This window comes from Argiope bruennichi, chromosome 3 (genome assembly GCF_947563725.1).
Source record: "Argiope bruennichi chromosome 3, qqArgBrue1.1, whole genome shotgun sequence".
Lineage (NCBI taxonomy): Eukaryota > Metazoa > Arthropoda > Arachnida > Araneae > Araneidae > Argiope > Argiope bruennichi.
Genome location: NC_079153.1, coordinates 30,475,058 through 30,501,124, shown reverse-complemented (window position 1 = coordinate 30,501,124; position 26,067 = coordinate 30,475,058). Strand labels below are relative to the sequence as shown.

The following is a 26,067-nucleotide window of genomic DNA, read 5'->3' as shown; positions in this document are numbered from 1 at the left end:
CTGAGTCAAAGATAACTCAAAAACTTTATGAGCTAGAGGAATGAAATTTGATATGTGGACTACACGCCGAATTTGTGCCTTTCTATCAAAATTTGAGCATAATCCATTCACACTAAGTTTGTCTGTCTATCTGTAACTAAGATAATTCAAAAACGCTTTGAGCTAGATGGAGGAAATTTGGTGTACGGTTTTTTTTAAAAAAATTTTTGATTTCAAACAAATTTCACGTAAATTCCACTCAGAGGAAGTATGTCTGTCTTTCTATTCGAATATACGTTAACACCGATAACTATAAAATAGAGAAAGCTAGATAAATAAAGTTCTATATACAGATTTAATATCGATTGTGTAGACACCTATCAGATTTTGAGTCAAATCCAACAAAGGATTCACCATCTGATGGTCTGTACTTTCAAAAACATGTAAAGAGAATGACATTAATGTAACAAATTTTGTAAGTAATTTTGTCAATACAAGAGTAGTTTTGTTTGAAATTTTTTTCAATCTGTTGATAAAAACTTGTCTAAAACACAAATTAGGTTTTCAGAATTAATCGCGAAGAAATTCGCTACGGATCACATGATATATTCAGTAAAAATACTAAATCGACGCCAAAGATTCGTATTTCGTAACTGTTGTACACCAATGCCACCTTTTTTAAAAAAGTATGCGAGAAAGTTTTGAGAAGATCAATTGGGGCTGGTTAACTGTGTATAATTATCAATGTATAATTATCAACCAAAAATGATGATTTTGAATAACCATCATCAAAATTAGATTAGAAGATTATTACTATACTACAGATTAATTTGATTATTATTTATTATTGCCCTATCAATACAAAGTATTTGTTTCGATTTAAATACGCACGATAAATTTCTTTGTTATAATGTACGTTAAAACTGGAAGAGCAGGCGCAGTCTGGTCAAAATCATGCATTTTTAAGGATGAAATGTATTGTTAATAACCAAACTCTTTAACCAAAATATGAATTTGACTGAAACTGAAAAAAGGTTTTTTCCCTACAAAATTAAATAATTGAAAAGATAATAAATTTCATAGATTTGCCTGAATTCTCACACACAGCGACAGATTTCCATCTAGGCAGATTAGGTAAGTGTCTAGAACAGCCGAGATAAAAGGGCCCACAGGCAGGTTAATTCAAAATTATTGATCTATTTGTCAAATAAATAATTCGGTAAAATATAGAAATCCTATGAATTGTAATATGTGTTTATAATGAATTATTAAAATCATATGTAAATAAATTAATGTATAATTAATCACCTATTTATATTGTATTGAAATATTAATTTTTCATCGAGCTGACTATATTATAATTCACTTGACAAGTCGGGTAAAATAATAATTTTAAATATTACATAGGAAATTCATCGATTACTTATATATATATATATATTCACAAAAGTACTAAAATAAAAAAATATTCAAATAAAATAAGTAATTAAACTGTTTTTTAAGTTAAAAAGGAATGAAATGTGAAGCTAAGTTGATCGGTTATTTTAAAAGGGGTCTCACTAAGTGCATTGTCCAAGGCTGCAAACTACCTGATTTCGTCACTATTCTTATAAAATTCGATCCTTTACTGAAGATTGGAAGGGATCGAATTGAGGGAAATGAACTTTCAGCAAAATAATATATAGACTAAGATTTAAGAATACATTCTTTAAAATTTAAAAAAAAAAAAAAAAAAAAAAACTTTAAATGATATGAACAGATTTAGAATTTTGAAAAAAAAATATCAATTATTATGTTAAGATATATAAAAGTTGAAGAAAAGAAGAATTTTATCTCACTTATAATGTAGTTCTGGAGTTAAAAAATGCATTTTCATTACTATGAATATACAATGAAACTGACACATGGCACGTTCTGCTGCCTCTCTGAATGCCATAATCACACTAATGTAAAACATTTATTCCTGTAATATTTTAAAGGAAAATATTAATGAATTTTTTTTTAAAGTAAATTAAGGCAATTTTAAATTCAACTCATTTGTATATAGATAATTGAAGTATGCGGATTGTTTTATTTACGTTCTAACGTAAAAGGAAAGAAAAGGTAAAAGGAAAATGTGATTTTTTTATCATGTTAAATAGATTTTTGTTGATTTTCAGAGGTTGATTTTATAGATTTCAGCCATAATCCAGGAACAGCATTGTAACGATTCAACTCAAATGCCCTGAAACTCTGTTGACGACTGTGACGTTCCTTTTCCCCACACTCGATAATTGCATTCCCGGTCAGTTGTATCATCAACGGAACTCCCACAGTGTTAAGTGCCTTCAGACAGTCAGATGGGGGACTCTCCTTTTAAGTACGGTCATCTGGCCAATTAGTGTGAATCCCGATAAGGAACCACAAGTGCGTTTTCCAGGGACATAAATCATGTCTTCGAAAGGGGAGAGTGTCAAACCCTCCAGATGTAAATCTTCATTTTTTCCCATTGTGGAGGGTGGATCATCAACGGACATTCCCACGGTCAACCGGGGACCATTCAGGTTTATTCTGAACGGTTATTGGGTATCAGAGAGCCCAAATCCACCAGTGTGAAGTGAGAGGTGAAGTTTGAGAGAAAAATAAAATGCGAGATTTTTCGATTGGTTGGTTGATCTGCATTTTTATGGCGCAAGAGCCAGAATTGGCTATGCTGCGCCAAGACACATGGTATGAATATATTACCATACGATTAAAAATTATGTTTCCTCCAGGCTAAAAATTGATAAAAACATTTTGTTAAAAGAAGCATTTATAAAAAGGTACGAAACTTTAAATAAGATAAAAGTCTGTGGCTGAAACAAATGTTTTTTTTAATAAACAATGATATTTATATAAAACGAATAAAGTTAATAGCTCTTAAAAAGTTGAAAATATTACTGTGAGGTTGTTCTCCAACCAATTCACACAAATCCAATGATGATGAATTCAAGAAATGCATATGATAAAAGTTAAATTTGGGACATTCAATTAAAATATGCAAAACTGTAAGGTTAACGTTACAATTCCAGCACGTCGGTACCCTCTCGCCAAACAAAAGGTGTTTATGAGTTAGGCGGGTGTGACCAATACGTAGTCTAGTTACTTTTACGTCAGTCCATCGAACCGAAGCAGCAGGCCACATTCCAATTGTCGGCTTGATAAAATGCAGTTTGTTTTGAATTTCTTGATTCCAAGATTCTTGCCAAATTGAAAGTATATAACCACTATACATGTTAATTAGATCAATATGTGGGCAAGAGCACTGTAAAGTATGCTTAGCCTCCTTGGCAGCAATGTCAGCCGCTTCATTGCCGGTTATGCCAACATGACTAGGAATCCATCTGAACAGGATGTCATACCCCTTAGTCTGAAGATCTCACAAACAGCAAAGAATATCAATTGCAATAGGATGCCTGCAATTTGAAAAGTTACACAGTGTCTCTAAGCACTCATACTATCTAAATAAATGCAGTAATAAGTCTCTTTAGAAAGAGAAATTCTTTCGAGAGCTAACAAAATTGCAGATAGTTCAGCAGTCAAAACAGAGCACCAATCATGCAGGCGGTAACTATATGTAACCTCTGGAAAGACAATACCACATCCAACAGATTGAGAGGATTTTGATCCATCAGTGTATATCGGTGTGTAAGCTGAAAGTTGATGAAGATGAAAATTAAATAACTGCTGGAAAACTACACAAGATGTAGTAGCTTTATTAAAATTCAAAAAAGGGTTAAAATATGAAAAATTTGGATAATCCCAAAGAGGGAAAGATAAAAAGTTAACCGGATGAACCTCGACATTTCTAAGACTCAAATCCTGAATATCAACTTTCATGAAAAGGGAGTGTGGCGGATTGAGATGAGCGAGGATAGAACCTGGGACCTTGTGGCTCGCAGTCCAGTAACATTACCACGATACAAAAGCCATTGCTCGGGTAGCGTAGCTGTTAACTGGCTTATAAGCTTTCACCACAGGAGAATATTATAAGGACGGGCATTGTGAAGTCTATGAAGACTAATAGGCACCTTCAAATTCTGAACTGGATGTTTGGGAAGAGAAAGCATGCTGAAGAAGTATCGAATTGATAGCTTTCTTCGTCTTAAACGCAAAGGAAATTGATGGGAAATCAAGTACAAACTTTGAACAGGTGAAGTCCTGAAGGTTCCAATGCAGATACGTAATGCAGTGTGGTGCAATGGATCGAGTCTTCGTAAAATGTTGGATCGAGCAGAACCGTATACTTCGCAGCTCTAATCAATGCGTGAGAGTATTAGTGCTTGATAAATGCGAAGTAACGAAAGTCGATCCGCTCCCCAAGCTGTATTCGATACGACTTTTAGAATATAAAGTTTTTCTCGCATGCCTTCCGTAAATGAAGTATATGTGGAAGGAAGGTGAGTTTTCTGTCAAAAATAATTTCTAAAAAGCGCATCTCTTCAGCAACAGGAAGGGTAGTATTACGAATAAGACCACAGGATCTGGATGTAGACTTCGCTTTCTACAGAAATGAACGCAACAACTTTTCTCAGGAGAAAGTGTGTGTCCATTCTCATCGCACCAAGATAAAAATTTGTTGATAACCATTTTCAGTTGTTTCTCAATGAAAGGCATATGCGATTCTTGACAGGAAATTTAAAGATCATCCACGTACAAGGTTCCAGTAATAGTTGCTGGTAAAACTTTAAGAATTTGGCTAAAAGGCAGAATAAACAAAGTAACAAGACGCTTCCCTGAGGAACGCCTTCCTGTTGAACAAAAGTATTTGAAAGATAACTGTCAACTCGAACACTGAAAATACGACAAGATAGAAAGTTTTTTTTTTTTTTTTTTTTTTTTTTTTTTTTTTTTTTTATATAAAAACAGGCAAGCTTCCTCTAAGACCAAAATCAAATAATGTGCGAAGAATCCTATTCATATCATATGCGATCGTATGCTTTATTAATGTCGAAAAACACATCAACAAGATGGTTTCTACGAACAAAGGCATTACGAATGTGAGTTTCCAAATGAATAATGTTATCAATGATGCATCTTTCATTTCGGAAACCACTTTGAAAGAAGGGAATAAAATCATTTTTTTCCAATTCATATACAAGTCAAGCGTTGATCATACGTTATTTTTTTTTTTTTTTCGGAAGAAGTGAGATTTTTCGGAAGAAGAAAAGAAGAGAGCGAGTGGTCGTGAGGAAAGGTCAGAGAAGCTTTGTGTGGAATCGGACTTCTGAGTAAAATTCCACCCGAAGGAAATTCGGTGGATTCCTAGAGCTACCCCTGTAGTAACCTGAAACGCCAACAGCCTGTTAGCTGTTTCTGTGAAGTTGTTTTCTCCGAAATTATTCGAGGAACTATTGTTGTTTAATTTTCAACTGTGTTGTAAATATTATAATTCATTAGATGAAAAACTTAGATGAAAAAGAGTTTTTAGATGTTTCTATGTAAATAAGACTGTAAATAAAGAAAATTGTCTATAAACCCTTTATTGTCCCTTTATTTGATCGGGCAGGAACAAATCATTACAGTATCCTTTCCAAACTTCCTTAGGACACCTCCAGAGTATTTTCAACACTGAAACCTAATTTAATTATCTCAGTCTTATATAAATAATAATTTGTGATGGAATCGATATTCTAATTTCAACATCTTTCAACGAGGAAGTAAAATATTATATTATAAAAAAATTTAGGGCAAATTCCGCACTCCATATAAGGAAGAATATACCAATGTTAGATGGTATTGTTCGGCTCTCTTTTTAATTACTTTGAATTCGGCTTGCTTGGTGTGAAATATATATATATATATATATATATATATATATATATATATATATATGTTTGTTTCATCATGGCATTTGGAAATACAAAATATTTATTTTGGAATATCATTTTTTAAGAAGGTACTGCAGGATGCAACACCCACATCTTATTTCGTTGCATAAATATATAAAAAAAAATTGTTGCATCAATTTATTTAATTTTGCATGCGATATTTAAAGCCCTCCTTAATCCAATAATAATTCTCTTAGCGTTTTCAATACTCAAGAGAAAGTCAGGGATAAAGGACATCTTCTCTTCGTAGAGAAGAAACTTTCAAGCGACACCGATTCTTTCCATAGCGCATGCGCAGTTACAAAACATATTTGTTCCACTTCATAGTTTGTGAAGGGAAAAAGGCACTATAGGAAACGCAGCACCCATTTCCATTCTAGTTTAGTTTTTTTTTAGTTTAGTTATATTAATGCCCCGTTGTAAAGCAACACTACGGCTATCTTGGGGCCCTAGTGTCGACATAAGGACGACACCTGAGCTGGCACCCCCCCTCTTCACACCACACCAGCGGGAGGACGTTTGGCATGGCGGATTTAACGGGCAACAGACCCTCTTACACGACGGTTCTTCGGTGGAATCGGGTCTCGAACTTGAAACCCTACGGCTCATAAGCCGAGACCTTACCACCAGGCCCCCGCGGCCTTTCTATTCCAGAGACGGTAGAAGAAAAACTTAAAGCGTTTTCCTGCTAAAAAAACTATCTCACCAACCTGGAATTTGAATATAAATTTAAAAAATGAAGGATAATTATTAATAAATAAAGTTAATCGAAAATATTATGCCATAAATTATTTCTATAAAAAATATAAAAAACTTCACAGTATCTACATTTATATTAATTATATTATTTCGTGACTTTTTTTATATTGTTAGCTGCAAATGAGTAAATCTTTATAAACGAGAGACAAAAATAATAATAATAAAAAATTGAACTCTATTTTACATTTTAATGATACCGGGATTTTATTTTATTAAAATTAATTAAAAATATGAAATTATTTAGTTGCAATTTCTTTATTAAATTATAAGCAAAAATTTTACATTATTTTTGTACTGATTTATAATTAAGTGATTCAAAATTAATTAAAAAAGGTAAAATTTAGTTGATGTCATAAGCCATCACTGAATCCGCCGACTGTAGTATTCGCGCAGTCACTCCTGAAAAAGATATGAAAATGAAGTGAGTGAATAGATTTTTTTTCAAAATTTAATAGCACTCTACGAATCTGGTTTAGAGACCATATACCAAATTTCATCCATCTAGCTCTTCTTTTTTTGTTGTTATCTTTGTTACAGACAATCAGATGGACAGACAGGCATTTTCTATCTCATAAATGTGTTTTTTTTTCTGACTCAGATGATCTAAAACGATTCGTCAAAATCTCGAGTTTGAATTTTTTAATTATTACAATACTTTCTCTGTACTTCGTATAAGAGAAAGTAAAAATTGAATATACGTAGTCTACAGATGAATCAATATCGGTTTCGAGATATGAAGGCTGGATGTTTGAGATTTTTTTCCATCAAAGAATCAGCGTTTGCATGGGCTTCGAACTCTTTTAATTCGTCATAGACAAGCATTCAAACTCAATTATGCTCTCAAGGCATAATCTCTCTGACCTTGAAAACGGTTTCTTTGAGATATCTTCTAATTATGATTAAGGATAACGAATGCTATCCAAAATCATTATCGTGTAGTTTCGAAGTAGGACGAAATGCAATTAAATAAATAAATAAATAAATAAAAAAACACTAAAGTTATGCATATAACTTTATAGAAAATATTCCATATAATTTAATTTATAATTAAAGAGATACATATATAGTCTGAGTTAAACAGATCACAAATGATCTTATACAGTGATTTATATAATGATTTTATATAATCTATTAAAATACTCTAAGATATATATATATATATATATATATATATATATATATATATATATATATATATATATATATATATATATATATATATATATATATATATATATAAATTAAACAAGGTTTTTAAACTAAAGTAACTTTTGAATTAGTGTGTCAAAAACTATGCAATTTCTTCCTTTGATAAATAAGATTAAGATAGACCATGAGTGCCGGCAGAATTCAAAATGAAAGTGAAAATTATTGGTCACTGTTAAAGTTATTAAGATTTCTAACGAGCTAGAAAGTTTTAATAGATGCCGCAACTGAATATTTAAAATATTTCATCTTATTCTGTATTCCATTGTAAAAATTTCCCGGTATAAATTTTGGATTTTCTTTCCCTCTGATATCTAAGTTTTAAAAATTTAAAATGTGAGAAAACCAAATTCTCCTCGGTGTTTTTTAAAGATAAAATACTTTCCCAAGACTGGATAACATTTCCTTCTAAACGATTATCCGCGTGCCAGATAAGCGATCAGCGACAAAGTCAGATTTATATGCGGTTATGAAACCTATTAAAAAGTAAAAAGAGAACATGATAATTTGACCCAACGAAGTCTGTCACCCCTGCACGCATGCTCCGTGCTGTCCAACACAGCTGGCGTAACAGGTTTCATTTTCGTCGGCGCACCGCGAGGAATGTACCAAACAGATCGTTTTGTTTTTTCGCGCTCGCAGATCGCGTATAAACCTCTCGGTATCAACAGAACCGCGTTTTTGTCACTGCCATGAGGGACGCGAGAAGCAGCAGCTGTCGGTGAGAGAATAAAAAAACAAACAACCCAGGCGGGCCTCGAGTTTCTGACATTTGGGAGAATTCCATTGTTTTTGTGTGTTTCGGAGTTCCCACTTAAATTTTCGAGCTGGGTACTTGCGTGAGTTATTTATCCCGCACTCATTCGGTGTCCCCCTCTGCGGACTTGTCCTGGGGATACGACTTCCACAATGGTAAGTGTAACAAGAAAAAAAAAGAAGAAATTAATAAATTATTTGAGAAAGAAAAATATTTTGTGCATATTTATGATACGTGCATTTTCTAAATTTTCATATATTATATTGTGTTTTTTTAATTTTTCAGTATTTTCTAAAATTGAAAGCTTCATGTGTATGCTATATGCTTAGTCTCTTAATTTCATTTTAATCTAAAGTACTTGTTTTCGTTTTTCCCCTCCCTTTTTCCTTTCCTTTGAGGAAAAGGAAATCCCCCCCCCCTTTTTTTGATAAGATTATTCTCTCCGGCTTTAACTATCCTACAAATTTAAAATTTATGAACTGCCCCCTTTTTGAAAAATTATTATTAATTCTAAATGCTACTCAGTTTTAAAAATTTCACATCTCTGCGTTCCAGTTTTACTTACACAAAATAAAGTAATCGTTTTTAATTTAAATAAATCTAAAGAGAAAACTTCATAGTTTTTATTTCAAAGATAGGCGTATAAAGAAAGAAAATCAATCTTCAAAAGATCACATAATTTTTTTTATTTATTTCCTTTAATAAATATTTAATTTCCCTTAGTAAATTATTGAATCAATATATTAGTAATCTTAATCTGCTAAATATGTAAAGTGCCCTAATCTCGTGATTTCCTAGAGGGAAAATTTAGGATGCAAACAGAAAAACACGAATAAATGAACCAACAACTTTCGAACTCATTTTTATCAGTAATAGTTGTTTGTAAACACCTCTTGTTTTGTTTATCAAATAAGTGTTTAGTATGTCTTTATGGGAAAACGTGATAGTAAGGGATAGTTTTGTATGAAGTAAATTCGAGAATCAAATTACAAGAACGTTTGCCTTAAACATCAAATTTTAAAAAATTCATATTTATATATAAATTTTTGAAAATCGCTTGCTTTTTCATAGATTATATAATTATTTATTGCATAGATATATTGATTCCATTTTGAATTTTTGGATAAAAATATATCTTATAAAGAGATGTGCAAACTCATTTATTTTGGTCTTTTATTATAATAATACGATTTCTAATAAAATCATGTTATATTAAGTACAAATTAAACATGATAAAAATATCTTTATTGTACTTTTTTTTAGTTTTTGATATTCTTTTTGATATCTTTATTTTGGATTAAAATTTTAAAAAAGCGAATTACAAAAAAAAAAAAAAAAAAGAACCACAGTTATTTTAAAATGTGCCAAGAATAATGTATTTTAATTTGATTTTTGTAATTTGTATTATCATACCAAACTGAATATAAAGTGTTTTGGAAACGATAAACCATAAATTACTTTTTAATATAGAGTTTATAAATATTCTAATTCAGCGAGATACAATAAAAAATTCTAATTAAATTTCTAAAACGAAATTATTTGTCTGGAAATGCCTTTAATATTTTTGTTTAAGAAAGTTACTATGCATAATTAAAACATTAGAAAATATTTACAAATTTATGTAAAAATTAATACGAGTACTTTTACAATTTTTAAGAAAAGGGAAAAGTTGCGAGATAAACTGGAGGTATAGAAATAGATTTATAAAAAAAAATTACTGAGGAAAATATAAGTATGGACATCAAACTTTATGATTAAATATTGAGCCCTTGAATAATTTTCAACGTCTAAATCGTTTTTATAGGTTCAGAATTTTGATCAGATACTTTGGTAGCATTAAAATCTATAATTAAGTTACAATGACAAATTCATAAATTAATATTATAGCATAGATTTTAATTTTGGGTTATTGATAGAATTATTTTATTTATTTTGCCTATAAGCATTCGATAAGCATATTAATCCAATATAATTACATCTTGCAGTTTCTATATAATAGAGGAAAGCATTTTTTTAATACAAAATTATTCAGTACTGGAAACGACTAAATATATAAAAAAGTGCATAGCAATTATCGCATTGAAGTTGTTCTTTTTATCTTTCCTCTAAACACGAGTTAAAATTAAATTTTCTTAGTAAAAGATGTAAATGTTAAAATAATACCAATAATAAAGCGTTATACTTCTTTAAAAGAAAAAAAAAAGAAAACTACTGGAATTTAAAAACTGACACTAATGAATATTCATAGCCATATAAACCTTAATTCTTACGGCACCATGTGTAAAATGCATTTTTGGTAAGTTCTCTAATGTACTGAACAAAAAAAGTAAAGCATTTACAGGTAACCAATCAACGAAACTTTTCGTACAAATGTGTAAATGTGATATGTTTGCCGTTACTTTTCACATTCTGTTTAAAGAAAGAAAATTGTTAAAATAATAAGCGATGCCAAAGGATCATAAGAAAAAAATTGTCATTCTTTTTCCATATTTTTCAGAATAGAATACTTATCGTTTTTACAATCATTAGACAAAATAATTTATGAAGATAACTAGTACTTTATCAGTGTGTCAGTGGAAGATATTCGTGAAATAATACATGATTTTAATGAAATACTTTAAATTAAAATATTTTATTATTAATGATAAGAAATCAAAAATAAACTATAATACTTTTCAAACAATATATTTTGTAAAAAAGTAGCTTTAATTATTCATTTCCTTTAGCTAAAATCTTTTCCTTCAAACAAGGAAAACTATAATTTAAAAGAATATTCATCAAACACTTAAAAGAATTTACATAAACAAAATATTAATAAATCCATTGCCATGTAAGATAAAGATCGCAAGGTCTTTTTGAAGAATATACTTTTTGAATTTATTTTCTTACTTTATATCCATCATTTTGTTTCTTATATGGCGATTTTTATTGAGATATTAAGTAGTTTCTAATGCTCATTAATTATATAAACATAAATCAATATTTAAAAATAGACAATATCTGTAATTTTTTAAAAATTAAAGTTGATATTATTTACTTTACTGTAATGAATTTATCTGATATTTATAATAAAAAAAGATAGCTCATTCATTATTTGCAGTGTGTCTAATATTCTTAGGGAAAAAATACGAAACAAACAAATTGAAAATAAAAAAATAAAACGAATCTAAAATTCTATATAAGGCTTTTTAATTCTAGTTAGTTACTTTAATAGGTATGTTAAGACATGAACATTGTAGAAAAGAAAAAAGAAGATTTCTAGCAATTTTTACTTTCTGATATAAGAAATATAAAGAAAGAGTAGATGGAAAGTATTATAATTGTCAAAAAATTCGAATTCGGAATTTTGACGAATCTCAAAGTTTCCTGAGTACGGAAAAGATATATTTGGAAAATGCCTGTCCATCTGTCACCACCATAATTCAACAACGCTTTGAGCTATACGGATGAAATTCGGTATACGACCTTTACACAAAATGTATAGGTTTCTATCAAGTTTTGAGTAAAATCTGTTCAATGGCAGTCTGACAGTACAACTGTCCGAATGTATGTAATATTATAACTACAAAAGAAAAAAAAAAAAGACACGTAAAATTCGGTACATCGATTTACCAGCTTCATTGTAGACACTTGTCAAATTTTGAACCTAATCCAACAAGGGGTTGACTGTCCGTCCATCTGTGATTTCAGAAATATAACTAAAAAACGCATTGACTTAAATATATAAATTTTGATATGCGATTTTATGGCTACAAGTGTAGTTCTGTGTAAAATTTTTGTTTCAATAATAGTTTGAACTGAAACATAAATTCGATTTTCGGTTACTATTAACCGAATACTAAGAAGTAATCGCAAAAAAAAAAAAAAAAAAAAAAAAAAAAAAAAACTGACCAAGAATGACACAATAGATTCAGTAAAAATCTAAATTCACGACAAAAGTTAATATTTTGTCGTGAATTTAGCTGGTTTTTCTTTAAATTTTTTATTAAAATAAATTTTAAATATTTTATTCTTTCTCTTTTAAAGAAATACAGTATAGCTGAAGAATGTTTCTTTTCCAATGATTATTTAAATTTAATTAAGTCGAATACAATTTAACAAATCAAGATGAATTCGGAAACAAATTAGCAAGAACAAATTAGCGAACTAAGAATATGTGTTGAGTTGTTATAATTATGATTTAAAATTTATTTGCATATTTATTTCTGTTTTATTAATTTTCGCTTTATAATTGAGAGTGAAGACATAACTATACAAATAAACGCAGAGTACATAAAAAAAAAGGGGAGGAATAAGCACAATGAATGAGTTAAGCAGTAAGAAATTATTGTGGAAAATATTTTATGAAACATTATGAATGGAAGTTTTAGGTATAGAACTGGTATTTTAGCAGAATATATTAAGGGAAATTTTAAACATTGTTCATAATTTTTCATAGCAGCGAAAGACTTTATTGTCGGTTGGAATTTTTAATTATTATTAATTAAAGTAATAATTCAATGTACGATGCATATCTCTACTTATATAAAGCTCAATGTGTGTGTGTGTTGGCGCTCTACAGACCAGACCGTTTGACCTACAGCTACCAAATTTGGTACATGTATACCTTGCAGGTTGGGGATGTGCTCCTAGAGTCCCTTTTTTTGAAATTTTAATTAGAATTTTAATTATTAATTAAAAACTAACTTTCCCACCAAAAAAATCTTCATTTCCCCACCGCCAAATGAGTAAGGCTTCATTATTTTTTCCCCACACTAATAAGGTTAGGCTTAACATTTTTTGACTGATTATTTCAAACGATTCTGTTTAATGTTTGATGCATTTAAAATTAAACATTGTTAATTAATCGATCTTTCAGATTCATTCTGAAGTACTTTTGAATTAAAATAAAACAGAATAAAGGAAATTAAAAATTTCTAATCTGCATAGCATTATCCCAACTGACGTAGAAAAATTCAGGCATTTGCGTTACCATAACTGGCATTGAAAATTCACGCATGCGCATTGTGTTCTGATTGTTGACAACTATTTTCAAAGGTTGATTTAAATTATTTTTAGGTTAGTTGTATGCTTTTGTAATTAAATTGTATTTATGTTAGTTTAAGTACATCGTTTTTTAAGTAATTTTTTAACCTGTTTTCGACCGATTATTTTAAACGATTCTGTTTATTTTCTTAGTGTTTGATGCATTTAAAATTAAACATTGTTAATTAATCGATCTGCTCATGATGCATCTGAAAAAATTTTGTTGACAAATTCTTGCGATATTACATAAATTAAGAATTCTTTAGTACCAATAAGGTTTAAGTGCACAGTGACTCTGTTTTCAGTAATCATATTATAAAAAAAATGCTTTGTTTCAATAAAAAATATTATTATATTAATTGCAGATTAATCGTTTCCACTTTAATTTAAAGCATAAATTCTACCGGAGCTAACAGAAAATTAGAGATATACATATTACGTTATGACCGAAGGCCTTTATAATATTATGACTGAATTATATGACTATCAAAGTTTGAAGTTCTAAAATATTTTGATGAAGAAGCTATTAAAGAAGAATTACATAAAATATTTCATTATTAAAATTTTAACCAGGGTTAAGATTGGAGAACCGGCTAGTCGCCAAAGGCGGCTAGTATACAATATTTAACAGTTCATGGAAATTTAACTTTCTTCAAAGAGCTAATTTCAAGAAGCGTGGAATTTTTAATAATATTCTGATTTTATTAATTTGGCTAGAAGTTAAAATAATGTTCCAGTCTAAGATAGATGCATTTACAGATGAATTCTTGATCGTACAGTTCTTGAAAGCTTTTAAATTAGTCTGCGAGTTACTTGTAATTTAGAAAAAGAAGAGGAAACAATTACTTTTGTTTTAAACATAAAAAAAAAGGCGTTTTCCGTCTAATTTAAAACCAATTTCGTGCCATAGAAATCATGTAATCATGCATAAAAAAATTAATCATGTAAACTTTCAGGTTTTCTTTTTGTCTCTTTTTTTATTATATCGTGTTTGAAAATAAAATATGAAAATGCATTCGTTTGACGACTGAAAAATAATATATTATTTTAAAAAGTACTTTTTTATTAATAAAAAATTGTTTTTAAACAAATAAATATGTTTTTAACGTTCTTGGAGTATATTTTTAATGGTTTAAGTAAGTAATTTTTGTGAACTGATTTTATGCATGTCCATTATTTTTTTTAAATTCATTCCATATAAATATTTATTCCATTGATGATGAAACTGGAATCTAAACATAAATATTGTTTCAATTTCCTCGACAATAATTATCAGAAAAAAGTGACATAAAATGGAAGTCTTTCATGTGCTTATAATATATCTAGATTATCACAGCTTACATTGTTTAGCATGCCTGTTTTAAAACTATTTTCAATTAAATTGAAAATCTTATTGCATATTTGAAATGGGGTTTGTTTATTGTCACAATATTTTTGTGTTTTAGCAATAGAATAGTACAATAGCAAATAATGTTCAATAATTGTTTATATTGTAATTCTTCTTAATGTTTTATTTTTGTCAAACTTTGAAAAAGGACGCCACCTTTTGGTGTTTTGAATAGTTGCTTATTCCAAAGATTTGTTTGGTAAATACAACTCATATCAGTTTCGAAATTCAGAGTGTAATTTCCATTTTTAAATAACTAAATTGTACAATTATTTCGAACAAAGTCAATGCAAATAGCAGTAGATAGAAAAACAAATTTATAATTTATTTTTTATTTTTCAGCATTATGTAAAATATTTTTTAAATTATAGCAAAAGGGTGCATATATGCATTTAAGCTACATTATTGTCTTTGTACCTAGAAAGTAAAAGAAATCTATAAAAAAACGATCATCTTTTCTGTCAAAGGAATTTATTCAAAATTTGATTTTCTGTAAAACGAACTTAAATTTTTCAAAATCTTGTTTTCTCAAAAGAAAAAAAAAAAAAAAAATGATTCGATGTTTTTTTAGGAAAATTTTTCGTCATAACTTGAAATTGGCAGCTGCGCTTTAAAACTCAATTCTGTCAAGTAAACAATGAATGACCTAAAAAAAGCAATGCGAGTCACAATCTTTCAAAGACTTATCTTGTCAATTCCTCTAACAGCAAAATTTCATTTTTTAATATCGTTTTGGCCTAAAAATGATTTTTTTTTATCGTTGTAAAATTGAAGTAAGCAGTCTGTAAAAGTGATATTTTGTTATTGACATGACTTGTTTAATACAAGGACACTTGGTTTATCTTTCATCAAAATATATACAAAGAGAAAGCCGATTGCTTAAAATGGAAAAGGCGTAAATCAGGCGCAACAAGCAAAAATATGTATTAAACTTTTAAATTTTAGCTTTATTTCAAGATAACAGTCAATTTCGCTGCGTATAAAAGCAATTAATCTAAAGTTAGCTTCGTTTAAAACTATATTACTGCTTTTTGCTTATTTTTTGTATTAGAGACAAATATTGTTTCTAAAACAAATAAGATAAATTAATATTTTTTCCATCAATAGTTGAAATTAATTATTTATTACTTTATTAGTTTATTTAATTTACAATATGCGTTCTATTCTCAATTTTAATGACCTATATTGTAATTTTTGTCAGGTATTTCAAAAATGGTATAAACATACGGAAAGAAAGACACTTGCTCGTTTTGAAACACACCAAGCAATTTTTATTTTTGAATTACCAATTTGAAAACTTATATAATTAGATAGGAAACTATCAATTCAAAAATTATCAATATGAAAATTCACCTATATAAAATTTCCTGAATCTATATAATAAAATATACATTGTATTTAGAGAGCGCTAATGATGCTACAACTAAAACACAAATGAACTTAAACAAATTCGAAGAATTATTAGAAATAAATATTAAGTTTACAGCCAAAAAATCAAAAAGAAAGATAAAATGAATCCGGCCTGAAGACTTTCTCAAAGGTCACCCTCAGGCAACGATTCAAACCAGGCATTTTTTCTGTGAGGGGTCTGACTTTCGTCCAATAAACTGACCCCTCGTGACCCTTGAGAAAGTCTCAGGCCGGATTCATTTTATCTTTCTTTTTGATTTTTTGGCTGTAAATTTAATATTTATTTCTAATAATTCTTATAATTAGATAGAATTCTTCCAAAATTTAAAGAGAATATAAAATTTTAATCTGAAGATTACTAGCCAAATTTCATTCAAGCAGTTCATTTCATTATCCTATTCACGAACAGACAAATATAATTCCAAAAAACTGCTTTTTGGGATTTAAAGAACTCTAGAATGTAAAAATACTTTAAAATCCCAAGGTGACATTTTTCGATTACTGCATACTTTTCTTTATTATGTTTACATAATAATAATAATAATAATAATAAAATGAGTTCTTCATAAGTTATTATTTTCGCTTATTGAAGACTAAACTAATGACTGCGGCAAAACTGTTACATTATTCATAATCCAGTTGTTTTTTTTTTGCAATGCCATTCTTTGATGACATCTTAATAATTTAGCAATTATTTTCTACCATTACAGAAGCCACTACGTGTTTTTAGAAGCATTATATCCACAGTGATTTCTATACGGAAACAGATCTCAATGGGAAGAAAAAGGAAAAATTTCGAGTCTGATATGCGACACACGTGTTACTTCTTTCTCTAAGTAACAGTTATTACTTCACAAATTATCTTCTTAGAAATGTTACGAAATTCTAACTTCATTCTGGGAAGATCATGGTCAAATCATGAGCTTCCTTCATTCGTTTCGTAAGATGTCATTTCAGCGTCAATTTTCCAATTGAAAGAATAATAGCACGAATTCACAGTTCGCAGTCAAATTTTGTCGCAAACGATAAAAAAATGGGACAAATTATTCCCTGTTAACTGTTTTAGAATGATGTTCTTTTGTAACGGACGTTCGTTTTCGTCTTTCTTGAACGGATGACACGGATGTTTGAAACATAGCTTCATGTATAACTTATATATTCTAATGTAAAATTGATTACGTCTTAACCTATCTATTTTGATTTAATATCCTGCATTTTATTTATTTGAAAAAGCATAAAAAAATGTGTTGAGATTAACATTAGGGAAACTTGCAAATCGTTGCGACATTTGTTCTAACAAGCGTGACAAATATCATGACATTAAATAATTCCTAAAAAATATTTTAGAAGTATATACCAAGTTATTTTAAATTACCGAAAGTGCCTAGAGATTACTGGCAAATCTCAATTAGAAACAATGAAAAATGGATGTTACGAAGTCTGAGTTTATTTTTGAATTCTTTGCTTCTAATATTTAATTTTTAAAATAAAATGATAAAAAGATATGTAATTAAAAATTGGCAACACAATAGGGTAATTCCATATTTTAATTTTGTTAAATGAATGACTTGTTTTTCAACAATAGCATGAAGATCGTATAATTTGGAAGAAGATAGATCGTATAATTTGGAACATGGTGAGATAATGAAAACGACACACAACTCTTACTTTCGAACTTTCACGTCATATTAGCTGGAGGACATATGATACTTGAATATGTTACGTCCATTCATACCACAGATCTTGGATGTAATCAAGTTTTCTATCCTCGAATTGTGCTTCATTGGGACATTAATGTAGATTATCAGTAAATTCATAATATTTTTCATATTAAAAATAACTTTATACTCTTTTCCATATTTGATTTCATATTTTATATTCGTGATTGTAAAACTAACCTTGAACCCAAGTTTCATATTCTGATGTTTATCATGGTTTAAATGCACTACAACCAAATTTCAGTATGTATGATGAAGGGATAATTTCTGATAATTGCACTGAAAGTTATAGATAAGAGATTTAAAATATTAATTATACCTTTTCTCATATTTGATCGATAATTTTATTATTTTTGGTTGTAAAAAAATCCTGCCGTGCACCCAGGTTTCGCTACTCTGTTAGTTTATTATGGCTAAAAGCCCGCAGCCAAATTTTAATATATATGATGAATGGAAAGTTTCTATTATGAAAATTTTAAAAATTGCTCAGTTTTGAGATTTAAAAATATACACGAATGATTATTTATAGGCTTATTTATTAGTTTATATTTTTATAGTTTCTTTATTTCCGAAACTGTTTTTAAAAAAAAAGGGAAATAGAAGTTTGGATCTACTTTTAAAATATTGTAATTATTAAATATTTTTTGAAATTTCTGTGGGAATGATTATCATCTGAATAATTATTTAAAATCCTGAAGGTCGTAGTTTATTTAAATATTTTGGTTTATAATTTTGAAGTTATTGTTTAGTCTGTTCCATAATTAAACTGTAACCATTTTACTTCCTTTGATGCAAAATAGTTTATTTGCTGCTTTTCTGTTTGTATCACATGCTTTCCATTGTTTATCATTTTTTGTCACTTTTTTTCAATCTTTTATGTGTATCAAAATTTATTTGTTGGAATATAAAATGATTCATGGATCTTTTTTTAAAAATATAAGCGACCGTAGTTTTTTTTTATTGCATATAAAAAAAACTAAATACTCTTAGATATATTAGATTTTGGTTCATTTAATATTTCTTAAAATCACAAATTCATCATTTTTTAAATATATTAGTTGCTGTATTCATCAAAAGGTCGCAGTCATGAAAGAAACAAAAGCTTAAAATTGTGATTACGACAGGAATTTTTTAAAAAAATGTCTTAATGTAATATTTTTGTATTAAATAGATTAGAAACATATGTACATATAGGAATAAAATTTATATTAAATAATATAATGCATAAATGCATATGAAAAATATACTAATTAAAAATTAAATGCGTTCTGAAAGTTGGTAAAAATATTTTTTTTAGAGGGAGGGGGTTTCAAAAGGGGTACGAAATAAAAATTTCTTTGTTGAGATGTTTATTAATTTTTTTAATAATTTTATAGATAACAAAAGTACATTACCAAGTTGTTGACCTAAGAAATAAGTTACGTTTCTGGCTGATCTAGAAGTCCTGAGGTTCGACATGATAGCTTACATGAAATAAAAAAAAAAAAAAACCTTTGTTTCTTGAAGCATCAAAATTTATCATTTAAAAAATATTTAAATGAGCATATTGCTAATTCTGTACTCCAGAAATTGCTGAAAAATTTGTGAAATTATCGTACCAAATTAAAGAAATTGCATTAGATTTTAATTTAGAAAAACAACAGAAAATTTTGTGAAATTATCAATCAAATTTGAACAAAAAATATGCGTTAGATTTTAATTTAGAAAAATCGCATAAAGTTTTCTGAAATTATCATATTAAATTTGAACAAAAAATATGTATTACATTTTTATTTATAAAGTTTTCAGCAAGAAAATTTTGCAAACATTTAAAATTTGAGAAAATAACATTTGAAGATGCAAAATAGCATTGAAAGGTAATTTATGTATAATAGGTGGTAGTATTGTACGAGGATTATCTCAAGAATGGAAAGGCGCAGTTGACAGAATAAACATTTAATTAATATTAAAGGACTTATGCGATTTCAAATACAAGTAGCGAAACTATTCATAACAAACTGCTGTTGCCACACAGTATCTATGAATAGAGAAATAATAACATTAAACATAAATGTGAACCTCACATGTGCAATACGAAAATAAATAAAATTCCCAAAGAATAAACGTACAAGCAAAATTAGATAAGTTTCATAAAGAAAACTGTTTAGAAATTAAGAATATTGAATGAAACAAAGTATTCGATACTTCCACAAAAAAATCAACATTTCAACGCAATGACCAACTTTAATTACAAATTATTTTTCCTAATAATATGCTTCTTTTGTATCATAAACTATGAAGCTAGTTTATAAAGAAAAATTTAGGCTCACGGCGGTTTCTAAATTCAAACGATTTATTTTAATGTCGAAAACATTTATCGTACGATTGTTTTGAATAACATTACCATCTAAGCAAAAAGGTTCACAAAAATGATTCAGAAGTCATGCTTCACGATTCAAGCTGAAATTTCTTCCGGTTTAACCTAAGCCTTTTAGCAACTTTCTCCGCTGTCCGAATACAAATTACCTTTTTAAAAATATCAGCTATTTTGAGAATGTACTGCCAAGAAACTTGAATAATTATTTATTTTATTTTTTTTAAAAAAACTATATGAATTAGGAACTTCAACTATAAAGTAATTTTCGAATGTCATTGTTTGATATTCAGCCTCTTGACGCAATTTCGTTCTCTAGAACATTACTTAATTAAATGAATATCAATATTTTTTACCAATACTATATTCGATTAAGATGAATGATCGATTATGCACTTCGTCTGCCAATCCATTTACTTTTCATTATAAAAAGTTCATTGAACGTCTAACGGTTTAGAGTTAAATACTTATCGAAAGAGCATATAACATAAGCAAATATATTGGAATTCTTTTTTTAAATGACACAAATTACAATATTAAATTATTTACACTAATCAAGAAATTACTATAATTGTTTGTGAAATATAAAAGATAGTTGCAATTTACAAAGGCATAAAAAAATTGAGATCGTATCTTTATTTCTCGGTGCCATATGAACTATGCTCTGCTCTTAAATTTTAAAATATTAACGATGCAAAAATAAAAAAATAAAATCGGTGTGTATCAAAAATATCAGCACTCTTAGTAAATTAAGATATTTCTTGGAGAATATGTTATCTCAAATATGAGTATGAGAAGTTGTCCAAGTAAGCAGGTTCTCACTTTTCTGAAGAGTATAGAAATAGAAGAAATGACTTAGTAACGGACCAATCGCCGATGACGGATTGCACCTCTATTCGAGGAATGGAAAAATTAGTTGATAGTGATGTGGGCTTTTATATGTCGTTTCGAAATTATTATTAATGGCAGCCGAACCATGTAATCTCATCCCGAATGTGTAGGAAGGGTAGGACTAATTCTTTTTTAGATCCGAAGACCGTGGTGTATTATCGATAAGATATCGGTTCCTCAGTCGGAAGACTTCTAGATTCGTAATTCAAATTCACAAAAAATCCGTTGTATGCGAGGGCTTGTTTCATCTTAAAGCTAATAGCCTAAATGTCCTTTTGTTAGTTTTGGGTGGACGTTTGAATAGAGAGTTACCAGTTTGGGTATCGTCCTCATCATTTGAGCATGGTTAAAAATTAATGAGATCCGTCTCAAAATAGTCCATATATTGCTTCAAAATGGTATTTAATTCTTTTTTATGATCTCATTTTAGATTGCCATGGAGTGGTGGTAGATGGTGGACCTAGAAATTGGATAACTGAAGGTTTAAGTCGCTATTTTATAGAAGTTTCGCAATGCTTTTAGGCTAGATATACAACAAATTTGACCCTATGAACAGTTTGCATAATGGGGAAGCTCATAAAAAAGGAGAACTAATTGATGTGTCGCTCCTATAATTTGTTTAAGATTCAACATTCCGAGAGCTATCACAAGGAAGCTTCGAGCAACTTCAAAAAGCCATGTTTTTTCCCACACAAACTAATCAGATGTGATCTCATTTTCACGTACAAATCCTAATTATCCTTTCTTTCAAAGCTCATTTCATTTTTTTTCATTAGTAAATTAGATTTTTATGCTAATTATCTTAATTCTTCTTTATTGCTTTAGCTTAGATGCTATTTTCAATGGTTAGTAACGAAAAGAGAGAATTTTAGATTTGATTAGAGTGGGCTTGTCGAATTAATTATCACAATTCGTGGTAGATTCATTTTGAAAAATATTAATCTCACAATAGTTCCCTTAGCGCCTCTCTTTTCAAATTTTATAAGCAAAAAATAGAAAAGAAAAGCAGTAAGATTTCAAACAAACATATTTTCAAATTAATCCTGATTAAATGAATTTCCTTTGAATTATCATTCTAATGTTTTATTTATTTTATTGATTTTTCATACTCAAAGTATGAGATAAACGTTTTTCAGATGGAAATGAGATCGCAAAATTTTCCACTAAGATGAGGTCGCGAACGGAAACATTTGAAAAAAATATGTATATAGAGAGAATTAGACTTAGTTTTAAACCTTTACTGAACTATTTCTTATTTTTGTTAGCAAGCAGAAAAAAAATTATTTCGTATTGAAAATTACATGAATTATACGGACATAATACTTACGTTATGCAACTTCTATCGGAAGTATGCACAGTTTCTTTAATTCATTCAAAATGTTTATTTTACTAAGAATTAATAAAGGCTTTTTGATCAATTCTTTTCTGGAATAGTATATAGTACAATACTAAAGACAGGGGAAAAATGTTTATTTCTAGTATCTAATTTCTCCAATCATATTAAATAGAGTAGATACTGTATTAAACTATTAAATACTCTAATCAAGGTCTAATATCCAATTTTAAACTACTAAGTATATTATGCCTATAGTTTTAATTGGTAACAAGACTAGATAAGATAAGTTATACAAGTTGCGTGGCCCAATAGAAGGAACATTTGAAATTTTTATTTCATCCCAGGTTGCATAATTTATACAGATAAAATGCGGCAAGAGCTGCATCAGTCTACATCGCAATACATAAGTAAAAGAGACAGAAATTTTTCCTTTCAGTGATTTTACTATGAGATTTTGATAGAGATTTCTTTGACACATGTAGATTTAGGAAAGTGATTCTTAGGTATCTTTAAAAGAATGGATTTTTATTCTTTCTCTCAGAGCATGAGAACACGCTGAATTCATCGGCTTTCTCGAGCGCGTGCAGAATTAATTAAATTAAAAAAGCGAGGACTAAGTCAAGAAATAAGAGAAAATTTTAGAATGATGTTAATATGCACTAAATTAAGATAAAAATCAGGAAATTAATTAAGATTTAAATTAGATTAAGATATATCATTACACACACATAAACAAACAAGCACAAAGACACAGAGACACACTTACACTCATTTATATACGAAAATTACGAAATTTATTTTTCTTACAGTCAGTTTGTCATATTTAGCGAAATAATCTTGATACTTTAATATTTAAATAAAAAAATGTTTTACATTTCTGCTACTAAAATTAATGGGAATTTGATGATTGAATATAATTATATTAGACTATTTTAAATCATGTTAATTGCCGCCTTGAGAAATATCACAAAATCAACGCATGGTTATTACTCAAGGCGGCTGTTGATTCCTCAAAATGACTCAGCTTTGATTACAAATGAGATTAACTTATTTTGTTTAAAATATTATAGTACCATAGAAATAAGATGTTATGATGTAAAAAAAAAAGTATTTGGTATGAGGCTTGCCATTTGAATACTAACATAATGACATAATGAAGCATCGTTTAATGATCTGTAGCACTTAAGGTAAAATAAAAATAAAATAAAATAAAATTAGAAAGCAAAACGAGATTTTTTTTTCTTTTAATGCAAATGAAAAACATAATTGGATTTTTAGGCTAATATATATTTTGACTTCATCATAAAAGCGTCAAGGACACTTCAACATTGAATTTATCGTTTGACAGTTTGCATGATTTCTGATTATTAATACAAAAATTAATTATTGTTGTATTTTGGACGCATTTCGAAATATTTAATCCATATAATAAATTTAGAAAACGGAAAATTTGTTAGAATTTTCGTTTTCTTATAGAAAATGATTCATTTGCTATATAAACATCAATTTTAAATTATGAATATACTCTATTTTTTAGAGGAACGGTTTAAAACTGTTAGGAAATGTTTATTAATGTTAGATTCCATCATTTATTTTTTTTCCTCCAATTTTCTGAAATTTTAGTTATTAATCATAATAATTACAACATTTTGATTAATTAGCAAACAAAATTAATTCCAGGGGGGGGTAATGGGGGGGGGAAATTTAGAAAATATTAGCAGTAAAATAAAAATTCTGAACTTAAATTTTTGATTTCCGGAACAAAGATGAATGTCAAGATCATGAAGTTTAAGAACTGAAGAAGCAGAAAATAACAAAAATGCACCAGAAATTTATTTCACAGTTCCAAGAAACAAATCAAACCATGTTTCAGAAACTTTTATTAACTGTAATTAAGTTTATTAATTAGCTAATTAAAATAAAACAGTAAATTATTTTTAAACACAATTATAACAAATAAAATTATAGTTACTTTGATTAAAAGTATTCGTACATATGATTAACATATACTTATAAAAATTTATTTTAAAACGTCATTTCTGACAAATCGGAATTTGCATGTGGGGTGCTTTCAGAGAATCTTTCGATGATCCTAATCCGTTCCCATTAGACTTTTTAACATCATATCTCCCTTTTGCCCAAAATTTTGGATATCTTTTTGCTGCCGATTTAGCTTTCAAGTTTAAAATGGTTTTCAGTCTCAAAAATTATTCTACATCTATGTCTTCTTTATGTATTTGTAATGTAATTTGGTTATTTTATAACTTTCAATATGTCCTGAGTGAATTTTCTTTGTTATGAAAAGAGCTTGGGATAAGGGCTCAGTTTTTCTGGCTTTTCCCTTACATGGTAATATAATCCAAATTTTTTCTCTTCATTGGTTTTTACTATGAAATTTTGATAGGGAGTTCCTTGACACGTGTACTCTTAATAAAGGGAAATGTAGGTATCTTTAAAAGAAAGCTGTAAATATTAAGGTTTTTTTTTTTAACCCTTCACTTGGAGTATGGGAAAATGCTGAAGCCAGCCCTTTTATAGAGCGCTTGTTTAATTAATTAAACAAGAAATGAAAGTGGATCAGGAAATAAAGAGACCATTTTAGAATGAAGTTAATATGGGCTAAATTAAGATAAAAAGTAGGGAATTAATTAGGATTTAAATCATATTAAAAGATATCATTACGCACACACACATACGAATTTCTCAAGAAATATATGAATAAGTTATTTCACTCATGAGAGCGAACGATCGCGGCTATTTTTTGCATCTGTACCATTCTTTTCATTTTTTTCATAAATATTATGAATTTTATCCATAGTATTTTAAGTATATATGAGACTCTTTGATTTCGTTTCTTGTAAAAATAAATTATATATTATTAACAAGTCCTCAGTTACATGTCAAATATTCAAACATAATATTTTCTTTTATTATTATAATCCCCACCTGGTCTCTTTCCCTTGTAGGTTTTGATGAAATAAATACAGATGATTCTGTAATCTGCATACTTTGAGGGAATTTTTTTCTTTCTTATAAATATATCCAGTATATCATTTTTACCTAGTAACGTGCTTTTGGAAGATTATTCTACGAAAGAGAATTGTGAGAAAGATATAATAATAATAAAAATAACCTCTTTTGTGATTCAACAGCGAATTTCTTAAGTATCAGCTGTTTACACAAATCTGAACTGACAAAGGCATTAAATATTAAAAGCCTTATTCCTCCTACTTTTACATACAAAAGCTAGCATGTGATCGAGTGTATGAAAAAGAGAACGTAAATGGAAGAAAAGCTGCTGTTAAAGTAAGAATATTTGTTCATTTTATTATTTATGTACGTAATATAGTATGTAAGGCATTTTTTTTCAGAATCAGAAAACTTTCTTTGGAAAGTT

At 28.6% G+C, this 26,067-nt stretch overlaps 1 protein-coding gene across 1 annotated transcript in view; it reads left to right on the top strand.

Annotated features, from left to right (window-relative positions):
• The first annotated feature begins 8,392 nt into the window (after positions 1–8,392).
• Positions 8,393–26,067, top strand: part of LOC129963322 (carbonic anhydrase 1-like) — a 56,763-nt gene continuing 39,088 nt past the window's right edge. Inside the window, exon 1 of the mRNA XM_056077624.1 lies at positions 8,393–8,705. The gene's annotated coding sequence lies outside the window, so the exon portion shown is untranslated. The remainder of the gene's footprint in view (positions 8,706–26,067) is intronic.